At 39.3% G+C, this 20,605-nt stretch overlaps 1 protein-coding gene across 2 annotated transcripts in view; it reads right to left on the bottom strand.

Moving 5' to 3' along the window:
* The window catches only part of syt1a (synaptotagmin Ia), a 207,134-nt gene that overhangs the window by 148,641 nt on the left and 37,888 nt on the right, over positions 1 to 20,605 (bottom strand). For both annotated transcript variants that reach the window (XM_005740862.2, XM_005740864.2), the window contains exon 2: positions 9,790 to 9,837. The gene's annotated coding sequence lies outside the window, so the exon portion shown is untranslated. The remainder of the gene's footprint in view (positions 1 to 9,789; positions 9,838 to 20,605) is intronic.

The following is a 20,605-nucleotide window of genomic DNA, read 5'->3' as shown; positions in this document are numbered from 1 at the left end:
CTCTGTCAAACTTTTGCATTTTGTTCCATATGAGCCATTTAGGGCTTATAAACAACTTACGAGCCGCTTGTTAGCTTGTCGTCCCACAGTGTTTGGATTCAAAGAGCCAGTTAAAGAAAAAGACACCACAGAGAAAAAGCTGAAAACGAGCACTGTTTTTTTGGGTATTTGGGTGTGTGTGGGGGCAGTGATTAAAGATTTCTGCCCATTTTTCATTTTGTTCTGCCGCACAACTTCTAGCTTAACTTGTTGCTTTTCATTCATCTTTCATCCTCATCATCACTAAACATTCTTTAGCTGTAGCTTTTGTGCTACAGTCACTCTTGGCAAAACAGTGTTTGGAGTTGATGGCATGACTTTGAAATGGTCACTTCAAAGATGAGGACCAGGTCTGCGACTTCCTCCACTCAGTTACTGTCTTCAAAGCAACTTTGAACTTTACTTAAAAATCTGGGCATGGAAGCACAGAAGTGGGCCAAAGCACTTTTTCATCTTTGCTTGTTGCAGATGATGTTATTCTGTTGTCTTCATCAGGCGGTGACATCCAGCTTTCCCAGCGCTTCTCAGCCGAGCATGTAGCATAAGAATCAGCACCTCAAATTCAAATTCAAATTTTATTTGTCACATACACAGTCATACACAGTATGATATTCAGTGAAATGCTTAGACAACTGCTCGTGACCTAAAGAAAAAAGTCTCCTCCAAGTCCGAGACAATGATTCTCGTCCGGAAAAGGTTGGAGTGCCTACTATGAGTCAGGGACAAGTTACTTTTCGAGGTGGAGAATTTTAATTATCTCAGAGTCTTGTTCACAAGTGAGGGGAGAGAGAAGACTGACAGACAGGTCGGTTTGTAACCGAAAAAACGAGGTCACAGACATCAAGTGGTGGAAATGAGTTTTGTTTATAGTTTAGCTGGCCTCCCTTAGAGATAGGGTGAGGAGCTTGATCATTCAAGGAGTCTTAGTAGAACCGCTGCTCCTATTCATCAAAATTAACCGTTGAGGTAGTTCAGGCCTCTGACTAGGATGCCTCCTGAACACCTTCTGGGTGAGATATTCCAGATATCTCCTGATAGGAGGAACCCCCAGGACAGACCCAGGACAACCTGGAGAAAGTACTGTATATCTCTTGCCTGCCTTGGGAACCTCCCTTGTCCCCCCAGATGAGTTGGAAGAGATGGCTGGGCCAAGGGAATGCTGGGATTCTCTGGTCAGACTGCCGCCCTAGCGACCCGAACCGTAGAAAATGGCTGGACAGACAGGCGGACAGACTTTGGTGAAGATAAAGAGTTATGTTTATGTCATCAGTGTACCTGTTGTGATCTGGAGCACAGACACAGATTTCTTGAACACAAGTTCAAATCAAAAACAATGTGAATGTGATGGCAGTGGTGTGTCACTGTGTGTGTTAGCCTTCCTATATTTGGTCCCTGCGAGTTATCTGACACCACGAAGCTATCTTTCATGAGACAAACTCAAGGCGTAAGAAAACCTTCTTTCAATTTCGCACACACTGGGAGTTGGCGGTGCCCTTTCACACTGTTGTATTTCTATTCCTGTACAGACTTGAGGAGAAAATTTAGAAGTTGAAGTTTTCCAACACACCTGTGCAAACCGGGGGTGGTAGACTCAATCTGTCCTCCAACCGGTGATATGCCCACTATGTTAGCGTCACCAAAGCTAGATGTCAGTTTCAGTAGTGGATTATTTATACGTTATCTGTACTTTATCTAAGTACTTCAATCAATTTGGCTTAAAAAATAACCAAATTAATCCAATCAAATGTTCCCCGTTAAATATATTCGATTTTAAATTACTTAATTTAATTCAATTACGAAAAGTATTTTACCCTCCTGTTCAGTTAAGTCAGCACAGCAGTTAACTGTCTTATTATCACATTTTTCCTATTTTAGTGGTTCCCATTATCAAAGCAAAGACTTGCTGCACTGCAAGGCCTGTGAGCAACTGAAATTCATCCAGTTTTATTAGAGTGCAGCTGGGCTTCTTACTGCTAAACATGTATGCAAATTTTCTGAAACTTAACTAATGAATTTGACAGCCATCCAAAGAAACCAGAAGTGCCTTCAACAGCTCAGCTCACACACTATCAATGAGCCACACGTTCCTCTCTCAAGGGGGAGAAGAGGAAGCAGGGTCGGTCTTTTGTATTTGTCATATCTCCTCCAGCCCATGGTAACCGCAATGTGTCTCAAACGCTTTGGCTCACAAAGGACAGATCGACACCAAGGAGCCAGGGGAATGGGAGCATTGTGGGAAATGGCTTCCCTGTGGCCATTTTGAACATGCCAGGCCATCTTTCCACATGTGCTGTCTTCTCTTAAGCTTATCCAAGGGGGATTTGTCCCCCCCTCTCTCCCCAAATAAGGATCATAGAGCTGCATTGACAAGCCATCCTATCTGATGGTTACTAAAAACACTATGTGGCACCCTCAAGCCACTGAAGAACACAAAAAGCACATTTCTTTAAAGAATATATGTAATCTTTATGGGCCATGTGAAAATATAGTTTAAATATATGAAAGGGGACATGCTATACTAATTTTCAGCTCCATATTTCTATTCTTGGACTTTATAGAGTAGGCAGTTTGCCTCCCACGAGGGAGGAAGCAACCTGCAGGGTCAATGCAAGGCAAATGCTACACATTCACCTTGCTGTAAAAGGTCCGGAGGTTGACGGTGATGAAGGCTCATCCTCTGAGCAACCAGCTGATTGTGAAGTGAGAAAAAAATTTCATGCAATCACAAAAACAAAAAGAAGGTTGCCCATCTATTTTCACTTTAGTGTGACTGAGCAATATCAACTGTCTTCTGATTGGCTGACACTAGAAAACAGAAGGTCTAAACAACAGGTGGGTGGGGCTGTGCACTCAGAGGTAGAGCTGTGTGCCTGAGACGATCACATTAATAACATACAGCCTGGTTCTTTTCTTTTTCCTGTATCGAAAAGATTATGCTGCAATTTATGGCAATGTTAAATGTTGTTAGTGGGTGTTGTGCTCTTTAATGCACCTCTTTTAACAACAGTTATTACACATAGCATCAGTTACAAAACTACGGCTTTGTTGTGTTGAATATTCCCAGTTCTGGATGTTACCTGACACTCAGCTATTTGATAACGATGCCGACTCAAATTTGATTCAATGAGCAAGGCAGGAAATGAAATAGCAGCAAGATTAAAATGGAGAACAAGGACTTGCTGTCTGCCCCTCTGAAAAGAAAACACTGCTGAATACTAAGCTTGACAGTGGAGAAGAAGGATTGAATTTTGTGCCGGCAATGACAAGTTTAAAAAGTGAATGAGAATGTGACTGATAGAGGTTTAGTCTGGGAAATATCACACACTTACAAAGCTAGCAATAGTTATAAATTGTTATTGAGACAAGCTTCAACTCTTTTTCCCTTTAAGTTCAATATCATCCCAATTGTTCCTCATTTGTTTGTACTTGGTTTGACCTATAGTGTAAGTTTTAAAAAATCATGTTGCTACCAAAAAAGGATTAGTTTTCAATGATGCTTCACATTTTTAATGGGCAACCTATCTGCCAGCTTATCTTTGGATCTTTTTTTAACAAATAAGGTTAAACCTAAATGAGATTTCCCAAGAGATTACCATTATCTTTATCACCATCTTTATAATCAAGCCAGTACCATGCACATCACTTTAATATGGTGGGATATGCAAAAAGCAATTATGTCAGCCTCGGTGTTATTAAGATTCCATTTTAATCTCAGTAACAGGAGTAATAGTGTCTGCAACCATGCTAGCAGTTCTAAGTGCTGCTTTGAGCTAAATGCTCTCTTCAGCATGTTAACTAGCTCACAACTGATATTTGCTGATATTTATGAAGTACTATACTTACTGTGCTCACTATACTTACTAGTTAAAAACAAAAAATAACAACTGAGGTCAAGGAAATGTCATAACATTCCCCCCCCCCCCCCCCCCCAAAAGAAAAACTAACAGCGTTTTCTTACCAATTTGAAAATGTGGTAGATGTGTCTCCAGTGGATTTAATTAAATCTGCAGTAGGCCATTATCTACAAAAGTCTTGGCATATGAACGCACTTCACATATTTTTTTTAAATATTTAAGGCTACGTTCACACTGCAGGCGAAAGCGCATCAAATCCGACTTTTTTGACCCTATGCGACCCAAATCCAATGATGGTATGACAGTGTGAACGGCACAAATCCGATATTTTCAAATCCAATCTGGGTCACTTTCGTATGTGGTACTGAATCCGATACATATCTGATGTTTTAGAAAGCGACTGCTGTTTGAACGGTCATGTCGCATTAAATGCGTTTTTTACGTCACTGACACAAGACAGACGCCAGTTATCAGCGCCAGAGAAGATATTGTGAACGCTTCCTGGTCGTCCAGTATAGATGTCAGTGAAACTGTTGGGAAGACAACGTTGGAGAAACGTGAACATTTTATTTGTACTGTATAATCTGCAGATTCTGACAGAAATCTGCAACTATCCTTTGAAGCAGCGCTCCTCTCTAAAACAGCAATAAGGATAATTATTAGGCCATATGTAAATAACAAAATAACTTTATAACTTAAAGCAAAATTGGGGAACGTAAACTCCGAAACAAGTCTTTATATTAACGGCCATCAGTCAAACAATACTGTTTGGTCTGAGTCTAAACAGAGCGCGTTGTGTGTGACGTCTTCTTTTGTGCATGCGGGCCGCTTTGAGGGTTCACGCTAGAGCGCGTTTGCTGTCACACTTTATTTGTAGTGTGAACAAGCAGACAAGAAAAATTGGATTTGATCAAAAAATCTGAATTGAGCATTAAGACCTGCAGTGTGAACGTAGCCTTAGTTGCCGACTTCAGATTTCACACAGTACTCAATCACCACTCTCCAAAATCAAAATCCTCTGCTTAACTAATTGTAAAGACTTTTGTCCCCCTCTTCGTGCTACTTCATACACCTTAACTGATGCAGTCAGAGACCTGTGATTGGATTGGTCAGTCTATTATCACAGGTTAGACTTTCTAAAGTGCACAGAAGAAGAAGAATTGAATTCATTTTCACTGAGACTGGACAACTGAACTAGTGTATGTCGATTGTCACCTTTTCAATTGCATAATTTTTGTAGTTGTAATTTGCAAATGTCAGTAGTTTACCTCCTTGAGGTAAATATTCAACATCAACTAAATCAGAGAGAAGAATGATCAGCTGACTTGGGATACCTCTTGTTTATTTGGTGTACTGATTTTAATACACCTGCCAACGCTAGTTCAGAGATTGCTTGAAATAAATTGCTGAAAGGAAGATGAATGTTTTGTCCAGCAATATCATAAACATGCTGACTACTCGAGCTTTAAGTTGCATTTAGTTTACTACAATATAAATATGTCCTTAGTAGGGACATTCCAAGCAATTAATTTACAGACTTATCTGACTTTATGAACAAATAGTTCACAAAGTTAGACAACAGCCAGTCAAAATAGATTGTTAAAGACCGTCTATTGATCCTGAAAACAAACCAACTCAAACCCCAGTAAAATATGCAGAACTTAACTGGACATAGCGTTTTCAGTGGAGAAACATTTCGTCACTAATCCAAGTGACTTCTTCAGTCTCAGCTGACTGCAGGTTTCCCCGACCTTATAAACGGTACAGTTTCATGACTGAAACTAACACCACTGGATAACGATGGGCGGCGAGGTCAGTTTTTTGATCATCAACATTCAAATTGTCATGACCATTGACCAAAGTCCACTGATCAATGGCACCATTCATAGTTGGGGAATGGCTGCAATCACAGCATTGTAAGATCCTGAAAGATGTACCCTTAGGCCCCCTCCTCGATTCAGAGATGGTCGTTCCCTTTTCACATAAATGGCCTCCTTGACTCCGCGCTCCATCCAGATCAACAGAATCAGCTTTTTGAGATTTCCCTAAATGGATGATTGAGCATGCATCAAGACTTAACTGAGAAAGTTCAGGTTGTGTTTTGTCACATATAAACTTTTAAGCTTGTTAGAATTCTATTGTATTTACGTGTATGTAAATCAGTAAATCATTGCACCCATTTTATATTTTCCTAGTAAAATATAAAGAGTTGAGTGGTGACTCAAGACTTTTGCACAGTACTGTAAGTGCATCCGCAAACTGTAAATAAAAACAACTGCAAATTACATAAATGTGACTCGTCTTTGGCTTACATGATTACCGTGCATCTACAAAGTGCTTCTGCTATTTTCCAAAACATCGCACTTTTAGCAGTTAGATGAGGGGAGGTGAACACATCAGCCACTTATTAGTTGTTAAAGTAATGTGAAATTTAAAATGGCTCAGCACACTGTTCTTTGCTTTCTGCGCACTGAAAATGCCAGGAGGTTATACAGCCTTCTCGGTCAAACACTATAAAATATCTGCAAAACACTACACCAACAAAAACTGCTCTGAAAACACCACCAAATTACTTTTTTTAACAATCCCAAAGATGTTCACTTTAAGTGAAGAAACAATGAATCACCTCTGAAACACTACACTTTATCTTTGGAAGCCATTAAGGCTCGTCTTTCGTCATATGGGTAATTTGTCGAACACATTTCTGGTCATGTTGTTTTTATTTTGAAGCACACTGAATCTGTGTGTTAGCCGTACTCTTTTTTTTCAGTGGCTGACGAACAATAAATGAGTTTAAAAGGGGAATAAGTGCGCTCATCCTTCTGTTACCCTCCGGCAAAACGTAGAGCCTGGGTAGACTAGGATTTAACCCAATCATATGGCATGAAGGATGATTAATATGCTTGCTAATGTGAGGCGGCTTAAACATCTCTGGATGTGAGATCAGGTAAACAGCAGTGAACACCGGCAACTGGAGGTGGGAAGTGCACAGTCCATCAATCATGGTTGACAGCTGGGACAGACGCAGGAACTATCATCATCATCATCAGATAGGAGTGGGTGCTACACTGCTTCAAATCACAGTGCTAATTAGTGCTATCTGCAAATGTACACTTATGTATAGAGAAACTCAAGAGAATTATTCTGAATTATTCTGTATTAACTAATGTTTAGCAAGTCCAAATAAACTGTTTTACACTTCTTTTGAGCTCAATACTGAGCACAGCACTCCTTTTAATTTGCTACAGTTAGAACTGATGCTTTCATAGTGGAGGTAATGTAACGTCTTGAGTGGCTACTAGCAACAAAGCAGGAATGATGACCGACTTCAAACCAAAAAGCCAAAAGCAGAGACAGTAGTCAGGGCTATCTATTAATATACAGTAGTACTCTCTCAACGTTTACTGTCCTCAACTAACAGGTATGAGAAGATAGCAGAAAAAGTAATAAACCCTCACCACTCAAATTATGAATGTCCTTGATTAGGGCTGTGCGATATGACCAAAATCTCATATCCCGATATAAGAATTCTATCGTCCCGATAACGATATAAATCACAAAAATTTAACATTTTCTGTAAATTCTGTGAATCTCGGGCAGCTCGACTTGCGTGAAGTGTTTCCAGCTGCGCGTCATGTAGCTGGAGTCGAGTGTTTTAACCGATGCATGAAACGATACATTTTTAGACATAAGTTGTAACGGTCGCCGTTTTCTTTGTGAGTATTTATTACACGGCGTGCTGCGGGGAAAAGCCTGTTCTAACGTTTGAGTCTAAGGTTTCTTTTTTAGCACCTGACGGCTCTTTTTTACTTCTCATCCATAAACACTCTGCCTCTTTCACGTGATTCAGTTTATTTTGAAAAGTCTCAACAGGATCTTGAGCTTTATTGTGAAAGGTTTATGTGGAACAAGCGGACACGCGATGGTGTTACCGTCGTTGTTGCTAACCACAACGCATAAAAACAGGCGCTTGTCCGTCCATAGTGTGGTTATATTAAATATAAGAGAAAGAGAGAACTTTAAGAAATGAATATAGCCACTACAGTGACCATCAAAACGATGAAAAAATATTGCTGTAAACAGTTCATTTGGCGACACTGCGAAACAAACGATAGTGTAAAATGAAACGATAGACGTTTTTATATCGTCATCCGATATATGTTGTTATATCGAACAGCCCTATCCTTGATTATATTCAGATTATTCCAGCATCAGCAGGAGACCTAATTGGAGGCATACACAGTGTGTACTGGGCTACCTACACATCAAACCTACAGGAGCTGCCATAGAAGCCCAAGCCATGAAGCTCCCAGCACACAGTTTTTGTGCTGATGTTTGGAATTTCACAGCTACTGAGTTTTACACCAGGCTTATTACAGTTGAGGAAAATTAAACTACAAACTAAAACTGGATGAGAAAAAACATTGAAGTTTACTAAAATAAAAACAAAACAAATGAACTCTAACTACAATGATTTTGCCAACTTGGAAAACTAACAAAATAAAAACAGAGGAAATATCATTAGATTGGAAGAAATGTCACCCAGTCACCTGATGCACTCTTTAAAGTGACCCATTCTTTCACAGATATGTGTAAAGACACACTGCAAGGCTATCTGCTTGATTTTACACACCTGAGGTAAGGTGGCTGAAAAAACTGAAACTGAGAGATTAAAAGGTGTGACCCAATTCTTTTTTCCATATGGTATCCATATAGTATGTTGGCATTTGTGTAATTAATCTCACTGCCTGAAGGGAAGATAAACTTCAGTTTTTGGCCTGCTGTCATAGCAACATGAAGTAGTCACAAAAAACTCACTATTTCTTTGTGTTTATAGAGATAATTTGGCACCACAACTTTTGAAGTAGTGTATTTCATAAGAAAGCACATTTCAGGTCTGCAGCAGATATTCAGTACAGACCGAGCAGAGAGACGCAAAAGTGTTATTGCCTAAACCTAAAAAAGTATTTTCTGTTTAAACCTAACAAATGAGTTTCTATATTCTAATCATAACTAGGTCATTTTAAATGTCACCAAGTAAAGTATTTTTTTAGTTATTGACATGTTGAAAAACAATACAATTGTGTGATGTTTAGGACTTGAACTTGGGAGCAGCAAAACTATTCACTCCGCAAAAAATAGCACTTGAAAATCTAGTGTCTGGAGGCACAAACCAGTCGATTACAAGTCGTGACTATTTTCAAACTGTTGGGAGACTATGTTGTTATTTTAAGTGCAATAAGTAATTCTCTCTGCACTGTTCATGTTTGCTATTCATAGACAGGCTTTATGTACCTTTGTTGACCCCAGTATGTCGGTTTCTAAGATTCAATCCCAAAGCAGTTCTGCTTGATTGAATTGCTTGAAATATTTATCCAAACATTCAAGTAAAAGTCCGGCCTACTAAATAACGAATAAACAGAAAACACAAAAGCCAGTGCCGTTCATCCACCTGACTGGATGGCCACGCCGGTCCTTCTGATCACAGCTGACTTCACTTCATTGAATTAACACACAGCTTTCTGGGCTACAGGCTCAGGGGCCATGTTGGAGCCTCACTGGTGAATATTAGATTGCACGCCTCCAGATCTCATTAAAGGAGGCAACAGGACAATGTCTGCATCTCAAACGAGACCAGAGGCCATCAAGCATTCTGGCTCCCTGTTGGATTTACTGATTTGATTGATACTGTGTGCGTGCATCAGAGAATAACAGAGGGCAAGATGTCATTTTTGGTAAATATAATTAAGGCATTTTTATAAACTACACAATTGGTGGAAAATTGGAATTTGGGAGTGTATAGCATGGGGTAAAGGGCATACACTAAAGGCCCTGTCCATTTTCCATACAGGTGAAATGACAGATCTGATGAAAAGCCTATTGGCCTGACACTTACAGTATCTTCAGTCAAAGACGTTCCTTCCTGTCTTCCACTTCCAGCTCACTGAAAAACAAATTTCACAGTGTCATTATAAAACAAAAATCTGCACTAACAGGAGATATGTAATCTGTGCTGACAAATACAGGGTAAGAGTAAAACCAATGTTTTTTAAATGGCTTGGGTAATCCCACCAGTATTTTTTTAAATGTAATGAAATGGGCCAAATGAAGGCATACAACTGAGGCTTCCCTGAAAATTTAATTAGTGGGTCACTGTAGGATTTTTTTAATAAAGATGTCCAGTATTAGCCACAGACTATTAGATAGTTTTAAATAAATACTACTTGTGCCCGAAGGCGGAGGTTTTATGGTGGTTAATTGCTAGTAGCCGCTAATTAATGTAGTTCATACTGTTAAATCTTTCAGTGTCCACTATTAACTTCAGTGAATAAGCTTAGAGGTGGTATGTTATGTCAGGCAATACGAGGAAATTAAAATACATGCTTTCAAATCCATCCTAACCACACTGTAGGACAAAGACAAGCTTTTTCCTCTTTCACTAAATGTTCTATATGTATAAACATAACATACACACCTTTTTGTCAAACAGTATTTATATTTAAATTAACAGAAAGACATAACAGCTGCAGATGACTCAACAAAATTTAGTAAACATGGCTTGTAAACTTTCATTTTTAGCAGATTAGACCAGAGCGTATCCTGAATACGATGCTTTTAAATTATTATTATAATACCTCTAATTTCCTCCTACAGCAGTTTCCATTCTAAAATAAATGTATTTTTTTTCCATCCCAATTCTCATTTTGTCCTTCAGTTCCATAAGAAATAATTGAGTTTACCCTAATTTTGAACTCAATTAGCTTGGGTTTCAATCTTTTTTTTTTCAAATGTTGTGAAACTGATTTGTATCTTAACTTCAAACCTCTGTTTTAAAATGTTAATACATCTTACAATAATTGGTGACAGGCATCGGTGGTCTCATTTACAGGAAGCAGATGGCACATTGTGTAGCAGTGCAGCAGTAGCAAACAACACATGCTGGTACCCTTAAATAGGTTCAAAGGACAAACAAGCAATAGAAATCGTAACAAAAAGAAACCATAACTATTCATACCTTTCTCTACAGTTCTCAAAAATGAGAGTCTGACTACACTGGATACTCGTCACTGGATCTTTGAGGCTCATAATAAAAAGAGATGAGAGGAACATGTTTATACAACAGGTGCTTGTGTTTGATCCAGCCAAACATGCAAAACCAACACGGTATGTCAAACAAGAGGATAACTTGAGATTGTAGGAGGTACTTCCATGTGATATGCAGCCACTTGGTTATGTAGGTGGTCTCAATTTAATCCTTTTAATTTCATTTTCCAGAACCCCCACAAGCCCAGAACGTACAAGATCAAAGCTGTACTGTACGCTGGCGTCATAGTGCTTCTTAACTGGCCCTGCAAGGATGGTGCTATTAAAGAGAAACTTGGGGATTTTTTTTTTCAGTGAGGGAGCAGCGACCCTTAAGAAAGTTGAAGCATTGCCTAAAGGAAACATTCGTTTTGTACAAGGGTGGCAATATTGCACCATATCCAAAGGTGTAAAAACTCCATGCCATTAACAGGACTGGTAGAAAAAAATAACAGCCTGGTCTGGTGGCAAAATGTGGAAGCACCTTCAGCATTTCTTGCATTTTCTTCCTTTGGCTTTTTTTTTTTCAATTTGTAAATAGACATGTCCAATAAAGCAAATCTACAGGTTGAATATTATCACCTCCAGAAACTTGTGAGAGATTATGTTGAATGTAATGAAGTAAGCTTTGTGAATGTAAAACAAGCTGCCAAATATATCCGAGTTAAGTAACTGGTACATATCAGCCACTAATTAGCAGCTGATATTTACCAGTAGACAGCAGGAGGGCTTTGAAAGCCAACTCTGTGCTTTTACTGAAAAGGTGTTTCATGAATGTGTAACAGACATGTGGGCTTGAAAAACACCTCACCATGTACCCACTGGGATACTTGGTCCCAAAATAGACTTCAAATGCCTGGGGAAACCAGTCAGCCTCACTGGCATTAACATCCAGTAATCTAAGTGGAGAGGGCCTAAAGAAATGTCTATTTTTTATAGTGGAGAGGTCAAGAATAGGCCTTTTACAGTGAGTAATGTGCCTGAGGGTTCTGCTGCCAAATGTTAACAAAGAATGCGTAATTAATATCACTTAAATCATATCATATCAAGTCAATGTCCTAATAATCAACATAGACAACTGCAGTTATAATCATTACCACAAAAGAAACTGATACAACAGAAATAAACAAATGTAGCAGACAAGCTATGAATCAAGAAGACTTGATACACGTCACCAAAATGATTGGCTGAGTTTCTAAAGTACAGCGAGTAATGGCAGCCCTCTTAAAGCTAAAACTAATTTGGCATGATGGGACCTTTCATGTTTCATTATCCTAAAGGGAAAAAAAATCCTAAACTTCAGATCTGTGTGTTTTAGTCTATTTCACAGCTTTCAAAGCTATTGCACCATCACAGCTAACCCAACTTTCATTCTGTGCTCTCTATTCAAAGGACCCATCTCATGTTGTCCTGCCGCCACACTAATATCCACAGCAAACACCCATCCTGGGAGTCTGCTGGAGGGGAGTTCAAACATTTTTATCATAGCAGTTTCACTGCTTGTCTGTGGGCCAAAGCCTTGTGTCAAAGTGTCAGTGTCTTGATGTTACGTATGTCCTCAACATTGGCAAAAAACAATGCTGTCCGAAGAGTGTAGAAGCCTATTTAGAGTATATAGATGGTATTCTTCAGAAATTGCTCATGTTGGTGTCCGTTTCAGTAAACATCAGTGTTATTAGAACTGGAGACCAGTGCTGACATTTTCAAGCAAATTTATGCTAATTTCCTGGGGTTTTCCCCACACAGCTGGATCTGGAGTTTACAGAAAAACAGGAAAATATCCAGTGGGCGCACATTTCTCTGGGTGAAAATGCCTTGTTGATCCATGACTAGACTGATGGAGACTACATAGGAAGCTGATAAGAGAGCAAAAGCAGCTCAAATGAGCAAGCCAAGGTATGCAGAAGACGATCTCTGAAAGCACAACATCCTGGACCTTGAAACAGATAGTCTACAGCAGCAGAAGACCACATTGGGTGCCACTTCTGTCAGCTGAAATTGAGGCTTTTGTCACGGTAGGGATCGCTGGTGTGTTTGAGGTGTGGACCAAAAATGCAAACAAATTATAACAGAAAGCGAGCCGTTTATTTGAGCTGATGTTAAAACAAAAAAATAAGGCAAGGCAAACTGGAGAAAAACTAACCTGAAACCTAAACTGGCCAAAACTAAAACATGACATACACAGAAAATGAACGTGAACAGGCGCTTGAGGAGAGCCAAAACTCACAGAAACATGCAACCAGACAAACCAACACCGAATAAAGGACTTAAATACACAGAAGGCTAATGAGAGGACGGGGAACAGGTGGGAATACAGCTGGGAAAAATCAGACCTAACAAGACAAGGGGAAGCAAAACGAGACCCACTGCACACAGGACAGGGCCTTTCACAATAAAACAGGAAACGGCATTGAACGTAGACATGACAACACAAATAAATAAAGAGACAGACCTCTTAAGTTAAATACCTTTAATCTAACTCGAGTAATTTAACAATGCTATTCCTCAAAGTGAGCGAGCAATACAGGCCCACTGGATGTAAGCTAGTTTTCATAGCTACTAAAATAAATACATAAACCAACCAGAAACTCTTAGGACTAGTCTAACCGCACAGATGAATATTGGAATTAAAATGTGTTTCTTGTGTTCCTCAATTTAGGAAACCTGCATTTTTTTTTTTGCAGAAATAGAATGCATCTTTTCAAGCCTTCATACCCAACCACTACCAACCCATACAACAATGCATTTGATTCATAAAGTATTCTGATTACTCCACTTTCTGCTAAACTGTGGTCAGTGTGTTCCATTTAAAAATGTCAATATATATTTTCATCATTTTTGCCAGTGTAGACTTGATAACTACAATGGCCAAATGAAAATGTGCCGCCTTACATTTTTCAAGACGTATTAAAAATGTTGAAATTTACACACGAAAAATAATTATTCTGTCAATAATGTAAAACTTCAAACATTCAGACCTTTGAGCCTCGTTTCTTCCCTGGCAGCAATTACAGCTCAGAGGAACTTTCTCGAATTCTTCCCAGCAGACCCTCTCAAGCTCCATCAGATTGGATATAAACCGTATGTCAACTGCGATTCTTCAGGCCTCTCCACAGATGTCCTGTGGGGTTTAACTCTGGGCTTTTTATGGGGCTACTCAAGGACAGAGACTTGTCTTCCAGCTACATTGTTGAGAAGAAAGGCATCTTGCCCTAAGCTGAGACTTTACACACTGTGGATAAGTCTGGCCTTTTCTTCAAGGGTGTTTCTATTTTGACTGCAGTGATCCTTCCTAGTTGTCTTCCACACTTATGCTTCCCAGCAGGGATGGTATTAGCCAGATGAACAGTGCCTGATGTAGGCTAGACACAGAGCTTGGAGTTCTGTCCAGAGAATTACATCTTTGTCTCTTCAGATGATTGACCAGAGTCCCTTAAAAGTAATTTGACAAAATCAAAGTAGGCTTTAATAAGCCTTTTACTCAAAAGTGGCTTCTATCTACCTGCTCCTATTTGCACATTCCATGAAATTTGGCACAGGTTCCAGAAACATTAAGGCTAATTAAAGCACACACAGTGCAGCGTACATGATTATAACTAGGAAACCCACTGCAAAAGAGGTAAATACTTCCACAAATGAGGACTTTTTCCATTTAAATATATTTGCAGATCTTTGTAAAGCCTCATTTTCACTTAGTCATTATGGATTTGTTAAGAAGGGCAATTCATCTATTTAAAGGGAAACAACATTTTTCTTGGTAAAACATACACATGGCTTTCATTATTAACAGTTAAGACTATCTGGTGTCAATATAGTAGGGGAGTTATTTTGCATGACTACTACATCCAGGTCTTCTGAGATTCAAACCTCTGTAGTTGAGATCAAGAGCTGGCCATCCCACTGCACATTTATCTGGTTACTCTGGACAACACATTAAATATTTCTCAGTGCAACACAAGAGAATACTTCAATACCCCTATGCAATAGGAGCAGCAGTCTCATAAAAACACACACACACAATCACACCATATTAAATCTAGGCTCATATTAGTGTTTAGATCTGAACATCTATTTAATAAGAAACCGGACGGACATGCTTAAGGAACAATGCCTACTTCTTTGTTTAGCTGAAGGGACACAAAGCCAATATCCTGTATGGAGATATTACTCCTGAGAAACAGGAGGCTTTGCCATTCTCCAAATCAAGCTCTCTGTGCAGTTTGAAGGATGGATGGAGCAGGTTCAATTGTTTCTCTGAAGTTGGTCGTTTCCTTCCCACTAGACTGGCAGCCTTGAGAACAACCAGCTTCGAGGCCCACTTGAATTTGGCTCAAAGAATCTGGCAGACATGCAGCAATGAGGCTGTTAGCAAGCAGTGAAAAGATGAATACACTTCTATCTTGCCAAAACCTTTGCACGGGGGCACTTGTATTTTTATGGGATGTAATGGGACCGCCGTATGACTCTGTCTGGTACACCCCGTTTTTTTCAGCTGTTTGCATACTGATGCCTTGTTTTCTGTTTAGAGTGGCATCTGGAGTTTACACCTCCTCTCTCTTCTCCAGTAAGATTAATTATGCAAACTAGGACACAATGTTTTTGTTTGTGGTGATGTTCTTGTTATGGATAGTGAGGGAAAAAGCACAATTTTGCCAACATGCAATGTGGGTACGCAAAGATATCTACAACGACCATAGATTATCCTGTATTATAGGATAATCCAGGCTTTTGGTGCCTTTTACAAGTAGAATGGAGGTTACTGTGAAATAAATAAAAAAAACCCGGGTTTTTTTAGTGTTAATGAACAGACACACAATTGTAGCTCTCACTAAAGTATTTATCAATTAAGGCTGAAAACAGATATCTCGAGCAGTGAAGGTCACTGCACTCAGCTGCTGCTGGATATTATTATGTGTATGATTTTAATGGATTTTCATAAACAGGTATCTAAAAAGCTAATTAGCATATTCAATTAATCTTTGCATTCCTATCAAGGCTTTTTTCACTCTGTGGTGTTAGTGTTTATGTTTCGTCTCTTTTGACACTCAAAAACGGCCCCGTCAGGCTGACTGCCGCACATCTATTCTACTCCGCCTGTGTCTGTTGATGCTGTGGAAGAATAATTAAATGTTTTGTTTGCTTTGTTTTCTTTCCTTTTTTGTGTAAAGGAGAAAGGATGGGTCTCTGCTGTCAGTTATTGTATGATCTGGTGCTCCAGCCAGGCCGGGCCCGTCAGTCAACATTTCTCTCTCTTGACATGAAAACATTTGATAATCATGCTGCTACAGATGCCAGAGAGGAGTATAAAAAAAATTTAACCCCTTAGCAGTCGGACGTACCGCCCACGGGACATTGGATGGTTTAGGGGACTAATTGGACTGCTAAGGGGTTAAATAACCTGGTATGCCTTGCCTGCTAATTACACTGCCTGAGATTTCTCTTTGTCATCACGCTAAATCGCATGACATCTAACAATGAATTGCATTTTTGCCAATTTACAAAGCTGAAAAAAAAACAACAAAGAAAAAATAACAGTGAAAACTAAACTAAAAGTACAGTCTGTATGCTAGAAAAACATGAATATGTGATTGGATTATATATGCAACAGGCGTGCCTAGTGTAGCCCATCTGTGGCTCTGGTGTGATTGTGTTAAAAGGAGAACATAAGCTGATGAAACAAGACTTGCTGCTTTGATTATAGAAATAAATTAAACATATGTTTACACTTTGAACCACTACAGGCTTGTTAATGCTCAGTTGTAGGTGTAGGTGGAACACTGTCAATATAGAAAACTCTAAATCTCCAAGTAGCCAAACCTCAAGTGCTATTTGATCCTGTTTGATCAGTAAAACAAAACAGACTTACTTAGCAGCACTATTATATATAAAAAGTTTCCCCCAACACATCAGAGCCAGCAAACAGCTGTAACCTTGGAGCCAACAGACAGCCTCCGGACTGGACATTGTTAAAATGTGAGCACTCAGAAGTACACTTATTAAGGACTGGGTAAATAAAGGGAAATATTTTTGTCTTGCATTAATGAAATGATAGTCTGGTTGAGTGCCACAAAGAACTTCAGTACCTGGGCAGAAAATGCCCTTGAAGCTGGCACTCAAATCAGACAGCATAATAACATTCAGATGGTCTCCCTGCATGATGATGACACAGCACTTGCAATCCCTGCGTCTCCTGTGCTTTGCCCTTGAATGATTAAGTCCTTACCCTTTGCATTTGCATTATGTTTTTCCACATTATATAAAGGGATGGGGGTTCAGCCACCTGATGCACGTGACTATTTCCCAGTACACGAGTTGAAATGAGTTGAGAGGTAAGCAGACTTTGCATAAGTTGATGTGTTATTAGAGGAGACAACCATGACCATTTTGTGGCATGCTGCCAGCCTCACTGGTAACCTCTCTTCTAAGAATGGACCCAGTTTGAGGCACACATCCATCAAACGCTGTTGTATTTGGAGCAGAACCTCTTCGGCCAAGCCGTTCGAGGCAATGCTCTTAGGATTAAACCTAGATGAATAACAAAATTCTGTAAGAGACTACTTGTCTTTGTGCATTAGAAAGATGCATTACTGTCTGAGATACACAATCTTAAGAGACAAACGCACTGTTTTATAGGTTCACAGAAAACGAGCCAATCTAGAAAGTAAATCAGACTCTCTCAAATCCCCCTCCTGTCTGCTTACAGTTGATCAGGACTCAATCCTCTCATGTAACACACTGAATGACAGCATGCCGTCTGCACTCTGGATGATACTACAATCAAACTGCATTATCTGGCTTCTACAGGTGTGAAGCAAATGTGGATTATTTGCCAATAAGGCTAATTTGAGTCACATTTGGCTCATCTCACAGATCTCTGTGGCGATCATGATGATAGGGTCTCCTTCACTTTTCAATCTTTGTTAAAAGGGATAATACAAGGTATAATTTCAGTCATTACAATTCTGGGAAGAATACCAGTGTCACATATTTTAATTATAAATACATACAACCAACTATTATGTCCACCCCTCAGGACACCATCACCTGGTGTGAGTGCACATGCACAGTCATTACAGGGTGAAAAAAAACACAGTTCTGTCCAGGATATATTTATATCAGCGTGTTATTGTTGCAGGCAAAGACACGTGGGGTGAGGTGTTATGCATGTATAGGTATGTGTGTATATTGTCAGCTTCATGTCCAGCATGAGTTCTTCCCATCATCCATGTTACTGCATCAAAGACATGGCACTGGGGCTTCAAGATGGTGGCTAATTTAGAATGCAACATAATTAAATCTTGGCAGAGGAGAACAAGCTTTCTGATGTTAATGTGAAAACGGGTATTGTTCGTGCATGCAGATGGCACATGAATAGCTTGTTGAGAAGAAAAGAAAAAGATCTCAGCGAGTAGCAGTCTTTTTGCCAATGCTGACTTTACTAGCCCTGTTTTAACTGTTGCTAGGAAACACTCATTAGCGTGCTCGACTGATGGAGTCGAAGAGAGGGACGGGACGTATGAACTCAAAGTTAGACTTTAGCTAAGAGGCAATTATCTCTCTTCAGGCACAGCGTAGAAATGAATGCAAAAGGCTGACATAAAACACTGATAACACAAACTTTAGATCAGATGTTTAATGCAGCAATCATGCTGATGTAACATGATATTATATGCACTACATACACTTTTTATAGTGCATGTATATTCTGTTTAAGTCATATTAAAACATTTTAAGTCATAATTTAATCTCAGCTACAAGAGTCTTTTATCTAAAGCAGCCCTTTATTATGGCCATGTTTTTATTTCTAATTACCTCTGCCAGATATAAGCAGTCGTGTTATTAAGTATCATCCTGATGCACCCCCCATCTTTGCTTTAAAACTATACTAAGATGACCATTGACTCACGATAAATCAAAAAATTAGGGAAATTTGTAACAATTGTTCGAAATGTAACAATCCTTATTTAAAGAGAGCATCAATGGAAATGCAGCTACCCACTGCACCCATGGTGTCACAGCTTTGCTAAGCTAACAAAAAATATATGAACAAAATTACTTGGTCACACCTGTTAATCTTTTAATTTGGGTATTTTCAGTCCCATTGCAGTATCCCATTGTGTGGTACTTCGATAGGATTCCACTATTACAACAAGTTAGTTTGCGAAATTTCTTCCCCTGCAGATATTACATGTAAGCGGTATTATTGCAGTAGAGTCACATCAACTCGTGGCAGACGAGTGACGTTACAGAGCAGGGTCGCTGAGTGATGAAGTGCATAGTGCATAAGCGTTGCCAGTGCCCTGATAACTGTAGACCTCCTCTGCATTAAGTTCAGAAAGGGAACAGGAGCTTCACAGAATCAGCAGGTTAGAAGTTAGAAGTAAAATCTTTGCCTGTGCTTTAAATGCTGACAGTCAAAGAAAATCCCAGAGTTAGAAAAAAAACAAGGCTTCACACCATTGACACCAAAACCTGGATTTTTCCTTCCGAGGTTTCAGATTGCTTAAAGATTTTTCTGCCTTCACACTCTTGTAGCTGTTCAAAATGCCTTGATGCTATCTGAGACGGGCAATATCAAAATGATAACGAACAATATAAAAGATCCAGATAAATGGATCCAGATAAGATCACTAAGAGGGGAAAAAAAGTTACATAAAAAACTATGGAATTAGCATGCACTAAAATTGCTTTATTGGGCCATAAACTGGTGTTTTTGTCTTTAGATAACAACTACTGCTACTTTACTCCTTCAGAGCCATTTCATTACCAACAAAAAGAAACCACCAACTGGGAGTTTGTGATAAGCACAACTCATTCTCACTCAAAATAGACTAACACACATGCACTAGATCTTATTTAAATATAATACACTTGCAGTGATGCTTAGATATTCTTTCATTTTGAGAGCAGAGGGAAGAAAATAGCCAATAATCCTTAAAGCGTATGTTTGCCCTTGCTACTGTGGGTGCATGCGTTTGATCTCAGACACATATCCAGGGCCAGTTCATTAGTTTCACATTGAGTGGTAGGTATTCTGCAGTTAAGAGAGTAGAAGAAATCCAATTTTGTGCTGGACCTTCTCACCAATTCTTTCTTTAGGAATCTTTGAGGTGGGGCATCTAATGAGCTTCCATGAACTTTGTTTCCACACCAGACAATATGCCTCAACATTGATCTCACCTCTCCATCATGCACATGCCTGAAAAGCTGTTGAAATCTGCTCAGTAGAACTTTTCTTCCTTTAACTAAAAAAATAACACACACAAAGAAATATGCACTCCATATTTTACATGCATTTTCCATCAATGCCATATTGTCTTGATGTCAAGCGTATCAAATCCACTCTTTCCTCCCGCTAAAGTTGATTAACTGAACACTTGAAAGTGAATAATGCAAAACAGACTGTTGAGCTTTTCATACTAAAACAGCAACATGTTTCCCGAGTCACAGACTGCAGGCTTATTGTTATTGAGGTCGATCTCTGTGGCCCTGAGTAACCTACATGCTTTTTTGGCCCTCTGTCAGAATTTAAATGGATAAACAAAGGTCCTTTTGTATGTCAGGACATTGGGACAAAACCACACAGCCACACACACGCACATAAACTGCATCATCCAGCAGCCACATAG

This window comes from Pundamilia nyererei, unplaced genomic scaffold (assembly GCF_000239375.1).
Source record: "Pundamilia nyererei isolate P.nyererei 1_Seehausen unplaced genomic scaffold, PunNye1.0 scaffold00104, whole genome shotgun sequence".
Lineage (NCBI taxonomy): Eukaryota > Metazoa > Chordata > Actinopteri > Cichliformes > Cichlidae > Pundamilia > Pundamilia nyererei.
The sequence above is the reverse complement of the archived record's forward strand: the minus strand, read 5'-3'. Positions and strand labels throughout refer to the sequence as shown.